General features: G+C 46.7%; 7 non-coding genes across 7 annotated transcripts; all 7 read right to left on the reverse strand.

Moving 5' to 3' along the window:
* Positions 1 to 503: 503 nt before the first annotated feature.
* trnag-ucc (transfer RNA glycine (anticodon UCC)) lies at positions 504 to 575 on the reverse strand. Its single transcript has one exon. It is a non-coding gene; the product is annotated as a tRNA-Gly (tRNA).
* Positions 576 to 2,174: 1,599 nt separating this feature from the next.
* On the reverse strand, positions 2,175 to 2,246 carry trnag-ucc (transfer RNA glycine (anticodon UCC)). Its single transcript has one exon. It is a non-coding gene; the product is annotated as a tRNA-Gly (tRNA).
* A 1,603-nt stretch (positions 2,247 to 3,849) lies between these two features.
* trnag-ucc (transfer RNA glycine (anticodon UCC)) lies at positions 3,850 to 3,921 on the reverse strand. Its single transcript has one exon. It is a non-coding gene; the product is annotated as a tRNA-Gly (tRNA).
* Positions 3,922 to 5,521: 1,600 nt separating this feature from the next.
* Positions 5,522 to 5,593, reverse strand: trnag-ucc (transfer RNA glycine (anticodon UCC)). The gene has a single exon. It is a non-coding gene; the product is annotated as a tRNA-Gly (tRNA).
* A 1,602-nt stretch (positions 5,594 to 7,195) lies between these two features.
* On the reverse strand, positions 7,196 to 7,267 carry trnag-ucc (transfer RNA glycine (anticodon UCC)). The gene has a single exon. It is a non-coding gene; the product is annotated as a tRNA-Gly (tRNA).
* A 1,598-nt stretch (positions 7,268 to 8,865) lies between these two features.
* Positions 8,866 to 8,937, reverse strand: trnag-ucc (transfer RNA glycine (anticodon UCC)). Its single transcript has one exon. It is a non-coding gene; the product is annotated as a tRNA-Gly (tRNA).
* A 1,601-nt stretch (positions 8,938 to 10,538) lies between these two features.
* trnag-ucc (transfer RNA glycine (anticodon UCC)) lies at positions 10,539 to 10,610 on the reverse strand. The gene has a single exon. It is a non-coding gene; the product is annotated as a tRNA-Gly (tRNA).
* Positions 10,611 to 11,993: the final 1,383 nt, after the last annotated feature.

The raw sequence follows: 11,993 nt of genomic DNA on the forward strand, positions 1-11,993 counted from the left end.
ACTTAGCTGAATGATGTCATCAAAGAGTTCAATAACGAAATGCCTTTAACTGTCATTTTGCTTTTTGACGCACTGTGTTCCTAATTAATGTTGTTCAGTTGCATTGACGCAATACTTTTTGTTTAAAGCGCAATTAAAAAAAAAAAAGAGTCCAAACAATGACCCCTGCTACGGGTAGTGTTCCAAGTGTTATGCGACTTCAGCTAATGATGGGTCCATCAGAAATTTTACGGTGCTAGGGCTGGGTCTGCGTCAGAAGAAGCCATGCATTGTTTAGTTATGTCAGTGCAGTGCCGTCAGTTGGGGGAGAAACGGCAGCATGCACGGCTCCTCGTTAGTATAGTGGACAGTATCTCCGCCTGTCACGCGGAAGACCGGGGTTCGATTCCCCGACGGGGAGAGCTGGTTCTTTTCGTCTTCCGAATGATCCATCCAAAATGTTTGGTTGGAGTCGCAGGTCACAGAAGGAGTTCTGCTTCGACGTCAGCCCGAGCCAAAGGACATGCGTTGGCCGGGAATCGAACCCGGGTCAACTGCTTGGAAGGCAGCTATGCTCACCACTATACCACCAACGCAGGCGGAAGTCAGTAGCTTTATTGACGCACTGTGTTCCTAATAAATGTTGTTCAGTTGCATTGACACAATACTTTTTGTTTAAAGCGCAATTAAAAAAAAAAAAAAAAAAAAAAGAGTCCAAACAATGACCCCTGCTACGGGTAGTGTTGCAAGTGTTATGCGACTTCAGCTAATGATGGGTCCATCCGAAATTATTCCATCCAAAATTTTGGGTGGAGGCACAGGTCACAGAGGGAGTTCTGCTTCGACGTCAGCCCGAGCCAAAGGACATGCGCACTGCTCTCTCCAACTGCTTGGAAGGCAGCTATGCTCACCACTATACCACCAACGCAGTCAGCAGTCAGCAACTTGCGCCGTCACTAAGAAGGCTCGAAGTGCACGAGTCGCCGATAGGGCTAGAGGAGCAGATGAGATCTTTGTTTGGACCCGTCACTAAAGAGAGCCTTCAAGAATTTGCATCCCGTCACGTACAAGAAAGCGCTGCCTTCCCATCCGGCTAAATAAACACGAAGTGGTCAAACGCAGAGAGTGCCTATAATAACCAAAAGCCCAATCAAGGCAATCTCTTTCTCATGCCTCTATCTGAAAAGTTGGATAAAATCTTATATGAAAAAAAAAGTCTTTTAAAGAAATCCCTTATTCCGAGGTCACCGTAGCCACCAGATCCAGTCTGTATCCGCTTCAGTCACCCGGATCCAGTCCGTATCCAGAGAAGATGGTGGATCAACACCTAGAAAGGACCTCTATGGCCCAGAAACACAGCGGAGACCGTGACAACTAGATGAGCCGCAGATACAAATCCCTTGTAAAGACCACCTGGACAAGACCACAGGAAACAGATGATTCTTCTGCACAGTCTGACATTCCTGCAGCCTGGAGCTGATCTACTGGTTTCGTCTGACAAGGGGAGAACTGTCTCCCCGACTGAGCCTGGTTTCTCACCGGGTTTTTTCTCCATCCTTTCACCGATCGAGTTTTGGTTTCTTGCCTCTGTCGCTTCTGGCAGGCGGAGCTGGGGACACTTCATGTACAGCGATATCGTTGACTTGATTGCAAATTATTGCACAGATACTATTTAAACTGAACTTAGCTGAATGATGTCATCAAAGAGTTCAATAACGAAATGCCTTTAACTGTCATTTTGCTTTTTGACGCACTGTGTTCCTAATTAATGTTGTTCAGTTGCATTGACGCAATACTTTCTGTTTAAAGCGCAATTTAAAAAAAAAAAAAAAAAAAAAAGAGTCCAAACAATGACCCCTGCTACGGGTAGTGTTCCAAGTGTTATGCGACTTCAGCAAATGATGGGTCCATCAGAAATTTTACGGTGCTAGGGCTGGGTCTGCGTCAGAAGAAGCCATGCATTGTTTAGTTATGTCAGTGCAGTGCCGTCAGTTGGGGGAGAAACGGCAGCATGCACGGCTCCTCGTTAGTATAGTGGACAGTATCTCCGCCTGTCACGCGGAAGACCGGGGTTCGATTCCCCGACGGGGAGAGCTGGTTCTTTTCGTCTTCCGAATGATCCATCCAAAATGTTTGGTTGGAGTCGCAGGTCACAGAAGGAGTTCTGCTTCGACGTCAGCCCGAGCCAAAGGACATGCGTTGGCCGGGAATCGAACCCGGGTCAACTGCTTGGAAGGCAGCTATGCTCACCACTATACCACCAACGCAGGCGGAAGTCAGTAGCTTTATTGACGCACTGTGTTCCTAATAAATGTTGTTCAGTTGCATTGACACAATACTTTTTGTTTAAAGCGCAATTAAAAAAAAAAAAAAAAAAAAAAAAGAGTCCAAACAATGACCCCTGCTACCGGTAGTGTTGCAAGTGTTATGTGACTTCAGCTAATGATGGGTCCATCCGAAATTATTCCATCCAAAAGTTTTGGGTGGAGGCACAGGTCACAGAGGGAGTTCTGCTTCGACGTCAGCCCGAGCCAAAGGATATGCGTTGGCCGGGAATCGAATCCGGGTCAACTGCTTGGAAGGCAGCTATGCTCACCACTATACCACCAACGCAGTCAGCAGTCAGCAACTTGCGCCGTCACTAAGAAGGCTCGAAGTGCACGAGTCGCCGATAGGGCTAGAGGAGCAGATGAGATCTTTGTTTGGACCCGTCACTAAAGAGAGCCTTCAAGAATTTGCATCCCGTCACGTACAAGAAAGCGCTGCCTTCCCATCCGGCTAAATAAACACGAAGTGGTCAAACGCAGAGAGTGCCTATAATAACCAAAAGCCCAATCAAGGCAATCTCTTTCTCATGCCTCTATCTGAAAAGTTGGATAAAATCTTATATGAAAAAAAAAGTCTTTTAAAGAAATCCCTTATTCCGAGGTCACCGTAGCCACCAGATCCAGTCTGTATCCGCTTCAGTCACCCGGATCCAGTCCGTATCCAGAGAAGATGGTGGATCAACACCTAGAAAGGACCTCTATGGCCCAGAAACACAGCGGAGACCGTGACAACTAGATGAGCCGCAGATACAAATCCCTTGTAAAGACCACCTGGACAAGACCACAGGAAACAGATGATTCTTCTGCACAGTCTGACATTCCTGCAGCCTGGAGCTGATCTACTGGTTTCGTCTGACAAGGGGAGAACTGTCTCCCCGACTGAGCCTGGTTTCTCACCGGGTTTTTTCTCCATCCTTTCACCGATCGAGTTTTGGTTTCTTCCCTCTGTCGCTTCTGGCAGGCGGAGCTGGGGACACTTCATGTACAGCGATATCGTTGACTTGATTGCAAATTATTGCACAGATACTATTTAAACTGAACTTAGCTGAATGATGTCATCAAAGAGTTCAATAACGAAATGCCTTTAACTGTCATTTTGCTTTTTGACGCACTGTGTTCCTAATTAATGTTGTTCAGTTGCATTGACGCAATACTTTTTGTTTAAAGCGCAATTTAAAAAAAAAAAAGAGTCCAAACAATGACCCCTGCTACGGGTAGTGTTCCAAGTGTTATGCGACTTCAGCTAATGATGGGTCCATCAGAAATTTTACGGTGCTAGGGCTGGGTCTGCGTCAGAAGAAGCCATGCATTGTTTAGTTATGTCAGTGCAGTGCCGTCAGTTGGGGGAGAAACGGCAGCATGCACGGCTCCTCGTTAGTATAGTGGACAGTATCTCCGCCTGTCACGCGGAAGACCGGGGTTCGATTCCCCGACGGGGAGAGCTGGTTCTTTTCGTCTTCCGAATGATCCATCCAAAATGTTTGGTTGGAGTCGCAGGTCACAGAAGGAGTTCTGCTTCGACGTCAGCCCGAGCCAAAGGACATGCGTTGGCCGGGAATCGAACCCGGGTCAACTGCTTGGAAGGCAGCTATGCTCACCACTATACCACCAACGCAGGCGGAAGTCAGTAGCTTTATTGACGCACTGTGTTCCTAATAAATGTTGTTCAGTTGCATTGACACAATACTTTTTGTTTAAAGCGCAATTAAAAAAAAAAAAAAAAAAAAAAAGAGTCCAAACAATGACCCCTGCTACGGGTAGTGTTGCAAGTGTTATGCGACTTCAGCTAATGATGGGTCCATCCGAAATTATTCCATCCAAAATTTTGGGTGGAGGCACAGGTCACAGAGGGAGTTCTGCTTCGACGTCAGCCCGAGCCAAAGGACATGCGCACTGCTCTCTCCAACTGCTTGGAAGGCAGCTATGCTCACCACTATACCACCAACGCAGTCAGCAGTCAGCAACTTGCGCCGTCACTAAGAAGGCTCGAAGTGCACGAGTCGCCGATAGGGCTAGAGGAGCAGATGAGATCTTTGTTTGGACCCGTCACTAAAGAGAGCCTTCAAGAATTTGCATCCCGTCACGTACAAGAAAGCGCTGCCTTCCCATCCGGCTAAATAAACACGAAGTGGTCAAACGCAGAGAGTGCCTATAATAACCAAAAGCCCAATCAAGGCAATCTCTTTCTCATGCCTCTATCTGAAAAGTTGGATAAAATCTTATATGAAAAAAAAAGTCTTTTAAAGAAATCCCTTATTCCGAGGTCACCGTAGCCACCAGATCCAGTCTGTATCCGCTTCAGTCACCCGGATCCAGTCCGTATCCAGAGAAGATGGTGGATCAACACCTAGAAAGGACCTCTATGGCCCAGAAACACAGCGGAGACCGTGACAACTAGATGAGCCGCAGATACAAATCCCTTGTAAAGACCACCTGGACAAGACCACAGGAAACAGATGATTCTTCTGCACAGTCTGACATTCCTGCAGCCTGGAGCTGATCTACTGGTTTCGTCTGACAAGGGGAGAACTGTCTCCCCGACTGAGCCTGGTTTCTCACCGGGTTTTTTCTCCATCCTTTCACCGATCGAGTTTTGGTTTCTTGCCTCTGTCGCTTCTGGCAGGCGGAGCTGGGGACACTTCATGTACAGCGATATCGTTGACTTGATTGCAAATTATTGCACAGATACTATTTAAACTGAACTTAGCTGAATGATGTCATCAAAGAGTTCAATAACGAAATGCCTTTAACTGTCATTTTGCTTTTTGACGCACTGTGTTCCTAATTAATGTTGTTCAGTTGCATTGACGCAATACTTTCTGTTTAAAGCGCAATTTAAAAAAAAAAAAAAAAAAAAAAGAGTCCAAACAATGACCCCTGCTACGGGTAGTGTTCCAAGTGTTATGCGACTTCAGCAAATGATGGGTCCATCAGAAATTTTACGGTGCTAGGGCTGGGTCTGCGTCAGAAGAAGCCATGCATTGTTTAGTTATGTCAGTGCAGTGCCGTCAGTTGGGGGAGAAACGGCAGCATGCACGGCTCCTCGTTAGTATAGTGGACAGTATCTCCGCCTGTCACGCGGAAGACCGGGGTTCGATTCCCCGACGGGGAGAGCTGGTTCTTTTCGTCTTCCGAATGATCCATCCAAAATGTTTGGTTGGAGTCGCAGGTCACAGAAGGAGTTCTGCTTCGACGTCAGCCCGAGCCAAAGGACATGCGTTGGCCGGGAATCGAACCCGGGTCAACTGCTTGGAAGGCAGCTATGCTCACCACTATACCACCAACGCAGGCGGAAGTCAGTAGCTTTATTGACGCACTGTGTTCCTAATAAATGTTGTTCAGTTGCATTGACACAATACTTTTTGTTTAAAGCGCAATTAAAAAAAAAAAAAAAAAAAAAAAAGAGTCCAAACAATGACCCCTGCTACCGGTAGTGTTGCAAGTGTTATGCGACTTCAGCTAATGATGGGTCCATCCGAAATTATTCCATCCAAAAGTTTTGGGTGGAGGCACAGGTCACAGAGGGAGTTCTGCTTCGACGTCAGCCCGAGCCAAAGGATATGCGTTGGCCGGGAATCGAATCCGGGTCAACTGCTTGGAAGGCAGCTATGCTCACCACTATACCACCAACGCAGTCAGCAGTCAGCAACTTGCGCCGTCACTAAGAAGGCTCGAAGTGCACGAGTCGCCGATAGGGCTAGAGGAGCAGATGAGATCTTTGTTTGGACCCGTCACTAAAGAGAGCCTTCAAGAATTTGCATCCCGTCACGTACAAGAAAGCGCTGCCTTCCCATCCGGCTAAATAAACACGAAGTGGTCAAACGCAGAGAGTGCCTATAATAACCAAAAGCCCAATCAAGGCAATCTCTTTCTCATGCCTCTATCTGAAAAGTTGGATAAAATCTTATATGAAAAAAAAAGTCTTTTAAAGAAATCCCTTATTCCGAGGTCACCGTAGCCACCAGATCCAGTCTGTATCCGCTTCAGTCACCCGGATCCAGTCCGTATCCAGAGAAGATGGTGGATCAACACCTAGAAAGGACCTCTATGGCCCAGAAACACAGCGGAGACCGTGACAACTAGATGAGCCGCAGATACAAATCCCTTGTAAAGACCACCTGGACAAGACCACAGGAAACAGATGATTCTTCTGCACAGTCTGACATTCCTGCAGCCTGGAGCTGATCTACTGGTTTCGTCTGACAAGGGGAGAACTGTCTCCCCGACTGAGCCTGGTTTCTCACCGGGTTTTTTCTCCATCCTTTCACCGATCGAGTTTTGGTTTCTTCCCTCTGTCGCTTCTGGCAGGCGGAGCTGGGGACACTTCATGTACAGCGATATCGTTGACTTGATTGCAAATTATTGCACAGATACTATTTAAACTGAACTTAGCTGAATGATGTCATCAAAGAGTTCAATAACGAAATGCCTTTAACTGTCATTTTGCTTTTTGACGCACTGTGTTCCTAATTAATGTTGTTCAGTTGCATTGACGCAATACTTTTTGTTTAAAGCGCAATTTAAAAAAAAAAAGAGTCCAAACAATGACCCCTGCTACGGGTAGTGTTCCAAGTGTTATGCGACTTCAGCTAATGATGGGTCCATCAGAAATTTTACGGTGCTAGGGCTGGGTCTGCGTCAGAAGAAGCCATGCATTGTTTAGTTATGTCAGTGCAGTGCCGTCAGTTGGGGGAGAAACGGCAGCATGCACGGCTCCTCGTTAGTATAGTGGACAGTATCTCCGCCTGTCACGCGGAAGACCGGGGTTCGATTCCCCGACGGGGAGAGCTGGTTCTTTTCGTCTTCCGAATGATCCATCCAAAATGTTTGGTTGGAGTCGCAGGTCACAGAAGGAGTTCTGCTTCGACGTCAGCCCGAGCCAAAGGACATGCGTTGGCCGGGAATCGAACCCGGGTCAACTGCTTGGAAGGCAGCTATGCTCACCACTATACCACCAACGCAGGCGGAAGTCAGTAGCTTTATTGACGCACTGTGTTCCTAATAAATGTTGTTCAGTTGCATTGACACAATACTTTTTGTTTAAAGCGCAATTAAAAAAAAAAAAAAAAAAAAAAGAGTCCAAACAATGACCCCTGCTACGGGTAGTGTTGCAAGTGTTATGCGACTTCAGCTAATGATGGGTCCATCCGAAATTATTCCATCCAAAATTTTGGGTGGAGGCACAGGTCACAGAGGGAGTTCTGCTTCGACGTCAGCCCGAGCCAAAGGACATGCGCACTGCTCTCTCCAACTGCTTGGAAGGCAGCTATGCTCACCACTATACCACCAACGCAGTCAGCAGTCAGCAACTTGCGCCGTCACTAAGAAGGCTCGAAGTGCACGAGTCGCCGATAGGGCTAGAGGAGCAGATGAGATCTTTGTTTGGACCCGTCACTAAAGAGAGCCTTCAAGAATTTGCATCCCGTCACGTACAAGAAAGCGCTGCCTTCCCATCCGGCTAAATAAACACGAAGTGGTCAAACGCAGAGAGTGCCTATAATAACCAAAAGCCCAATCAAGGCAATCTCTTTCTCATGCCTCTATCTGAAAAGTTGGATAAAATCTTATATGAAAAAAAAAGTCTTTTAAAGAAATCCCTTATTCCGAGGTCACCGTAGCCACCAGATCCAGTCTGTATCCGCTTCAGTCACCCGGATCCAGTCCGTATCCAGAGAAGATGGTGGATCAACACCTAGAAAGGACCTCTATGGCCCAGAAACACAGCGGAGACCGTGACAACTAGATGAGCCGCAGATACAAATCCCTTGTAAAGACCACCTGGACAAGACCACAGGAAACAGATGATTCTTCTGCACAGTCTGACATTCCTGCAGCCTGGAGCTGATCTACTGGTTTCGTCTGACAAGGGGAGAACTGTCTCCCCGACTGAGCCTGGTTTCTCACCGGGTTTTTTCTCCATCCTTTCACCGATCGAGTTTTGGTTTCTTGCCTCTGTCGCTTCTGGCAGGCGGAGCTGGGGACACTTCATGTACAGCGATATCGTTGACTTGATTGCAAATTATTGCACAGATACTATTTAAACTGAACTTAGCTGAATGATGTCATCAAAGAGTTCAATAACGAAATGCCTTTAACTGTCATTTTGCTTTTTGACGCACTGTGTTCCTAATTAATGTTGTTCAGTTGCATTGACGCAATACTTTTTGTTTAAAGCGCAATTTAAAAAAAAAAAAAAAAAAAAAGAGTCCAAACAATGACCCCTGCTACGGGTAGTGTTCCAATTGTTATGCGACTTCAGCAAATGATGGGTCCATCAGAAATTTTACGGTGCTAGGGCTGGGTCTGCGTCAGAAGAATCCATGCATTGTTTAGTTATGTCAGTGCAGTGCCGTCAGTTGGGGGAGAAACGGCAGCATGCACGGCTCCTCGTTAGTATAGTGGACAGTATCTCCGCCTGTCACGCGGAAGACCGGGGTTCGATTCCCCGACGGGGAGAGCTGGTTCTTTTCGTCTTCCGAATGATCCATCCAAAATGTTTGGTTGGAGTCGCAGGTCACAGAAGGAGTTCTGCTTCGACGTCAGCCCGAGCCAAAGGACATGCGTTGGCCGGGAATCGAACCCGGGTCAACTGCTTGGAAGGCAGCTATGCTCACCACTATACCACCAACGCAGGCGGAAGTCAGTAGCTTTATTGACGCACTGTGTTCCTAATAAATGTTGTTCAGTTGCATTGACACAATACTTTTTGTTTAAAGCGCAATTAAAAAAAAAAAAAAAAAAAAAAAGAGTCCAAACAATGACCCCTGCTACCGGTAGTGTTGCAAGTGTTATGCGACTTCAGCTAATGATGGGTCCATCCGAAATTATTCCATCCAAAAGTTTTGGGTGGAGGCACAGGTCACAGAGGGAGTTCTGCTTCGACGTCAGCCCGAGCCAAAGGACATGCGCACTGCTCTCTCCAACTGCTTGGAAGGCAGCTATGCTCACCACTATACCACCAACGCAGTCAGCAGTCAGCAACTTGCGCCGTCACTAAGAAGGCTCGAAGTGCACGAGTCGCCGATAGGGCTAGAGGAGCAGATGAGATCTTTGTTTGGACCCGTCACTAAAGAGAGCCTTCAAGAATTTGCATCCCGTCACGTACAAGAAAGCGCTGCCTTCCCATCCGGCTAAATAAACACGAAGTGGTCAAACGCAGAGAGTGCCTATAATAACCAAAAGCCCAATCAAGGCAATCTCTTTCTCATGCCTCTATCTGAAAAGTTGGATAAAATCTTATATGAAAAAAAAAGTCTTTTAAAGAAATCCCTTATTCCGAGGTCACCGTAGCCACCAGATCCAGTCTGTATCCGCTTCAGTCACCCGGATCCAGTCCGTATCCAGAGAAGATGGTGGATCAACACCTAGAAAGGACCTCTATGGCCCAGAAACACAGCGGAGACCGTGACAACTAGATGAGCCGCAGATACAAATCCCTTGTAAAGACCACCTGGACAAGACCACAGGAAACAGATGATTCTTCTGCACAGTCTGACATTCCTGCAGCCTGGAGCTGATCTACTGGTTTCGTCTGACAAGGGGAGAACTGTCTCCCCGACTGAGCCTGGTTTCTCACCGGGTTTTTTCTCCATCCTTTCACCGATCGAGTTTTGGTTTCTTGCCTCTGTCGCTTCTGGCAGGCGGAGCTGGGGACACTTCATGTACAGCGATATCGTTGACTTGATTGCAAATTATTGCACAGATACTATTTAAACTGAACTTAGCTGAATGATGTCATCAAAGAGTTCAATAACGAAATGCCTTTAACTGTCATTTTGCTTTTTGACGCACTGTGTTCCTAATTAATGTTGTTCAGTTGCATTGACGCAATACTTTCTGTTTAAAGCGCAATTTAAAAAAAAAAAAAAAAAAAAAAGAGTCCAAACAATGACCCCTGCTACGGGTAGTGTTCCAAGTGTTATGCGACTTCAGCAAATGATGGGTCCATCAGAAATTTTACGGTGCTAGGGCTGGGTCTGCGTCAGAAGAAGCCATGCATTGTTTAGTTATGTCAGTGCAGTGCCGTCAGTTGGGGGAGAAACGGCAGCATGCACGGCTCCTCGTTAGTATAGTGGACAGTATCTCCGCCTGTCACGCGGAAGACCGGGGTTCGATTCCCCGACGGGGAGAGCTGGTTCTTTTCGTCTTCCGAATGATCCATCCAAAATGTTTGGTTGGAGTCGCAGGTCACAGAAGGAGTTCTGCTTCGACGTCAGCCCGAGCCAAAGGACATGCGTTGGCCGGGAATCGAACCCGGGTCAACTGCTTGGAAGGCAGCTATGCTCACCACTATACCACCAACGCAGGCGGAAGTCAGTAGCTTTATTGACGCACTGTGTTCCTAATAAATGTTGTTCAGTTGCATTGACACAATACTTTTTGTTTAAAGCGCAATTAAAAAAAAAAAAAAAAAAAAAAAAGAGTCCAAACAATGACCCCTGCTACCGGTAGTGTTGCAAGTGTTATGCGACTTCAGCTAATGATGGGTCCATCCGAAATTATTCCATCCAAAAGTTTTGGGTGGAGGCACAGGTCACAGAGGGAGTTCTGCTTCGACGTCAGCCCGAGCCAAAGGATATGCGTTGGCCGGGAATCGAATCCGGGTCAACTGCTTGGAAGGCAGCTATGCTCACCACTATACCACCAACGCAGTCAGCAGTCAGCAACTTGCGCCGTCACTAAGAAGGCTCGAAGTGCACGAGTCGCCGATAGGGCTAGAGGAGCAGATGAGATCTTTGTTTGGACCCGTCACTAAAGAGAGCCTTCAAGAATTTGCATCCCGTCACGTACAAGAAAGCGCTGCCTTCCCATCCGGCTAAATAAACACGAAGTGGTCAAACGCAGAGAGTGCCTATAATAACCAAAAGCCCAATCAAGGCAATCTCTTTCTCATGCCTCTATCTGAAAAGTTGGATAAAATCTTATATGAAAAAAAAAGTCTTTTAAAGAAATCCCTTATTCCGAGGTCACCGTAGCCACCAGATCCAGTCTGTATCCGCTTCAGTCACCCGGATCCAGTCCGTATCCAGAGAAGATGGTGGATCAACACCTAGAAAGGACCTCTATGGCCCAGAAACACAGCGGAGACCGTGACAACTAGATGAGCCGCAGATACAAATCCCTTGTAAAGACCACCTGGACAAGACCACAGGAAACAGATGATTCTTCTGCACAGTCTGACATTCCTGCAGCCTGGAGCTGATCTACTGGTTTCGTCTGACAAGGGGAGAACTGTCTCCCCGACTGAGCCTGGTTTCTCACCGGGTTTTTTCTCCATCCTTTCACCGATCGAGTTTTGGTTTCTTGCCTCTGTCGCTTCTGGCAGGCGGAGCTGGGGACACTTCATGTACAGCGATATCGTTGACTTGATTGCAAATTATTGCACAGATACTATTTAAACTGAACTTAGCTGAATGATGTCATCAAAGAGTTCAATAACGAAATGCCTTTAACTGTCATTTTGCTTTTTGACGCACTGTGTTCCTAATTAATGTTGTTCAGTTGCATTGACGCAATACTTTCTGTTTAAAGCGCAATTTAAAAAAAAAAAAAAAAAAAAAAGAGTCCAAACAATGACCCCTGCTACGGGTAGTGTTCCAAGTGTTATGCGACTTCAGCAAATGATGGGTCCATCAGAAATTTTACGGTGCTAGGGCTGGGTCTGCGTCAGAAGAAGCCATGCATTGT

The sequence above is a fragment of the Carassius gibelio genome, chromosome B19 (genome assembly GCF_023724105.1).
Source record: "Carassius gibelio isolate Cgi1373 ecotype wild population from Czech Republic chromosome B19, carGib1.2-hapl.c, whole genome shotgun sequence".
Classification (NCBI taxonomy): Eukaryota; Metazoa; Chordata; class Actinopteri; order Cypriniformes; family Cyprinidae; genus Carassius; species Carassius gibelio.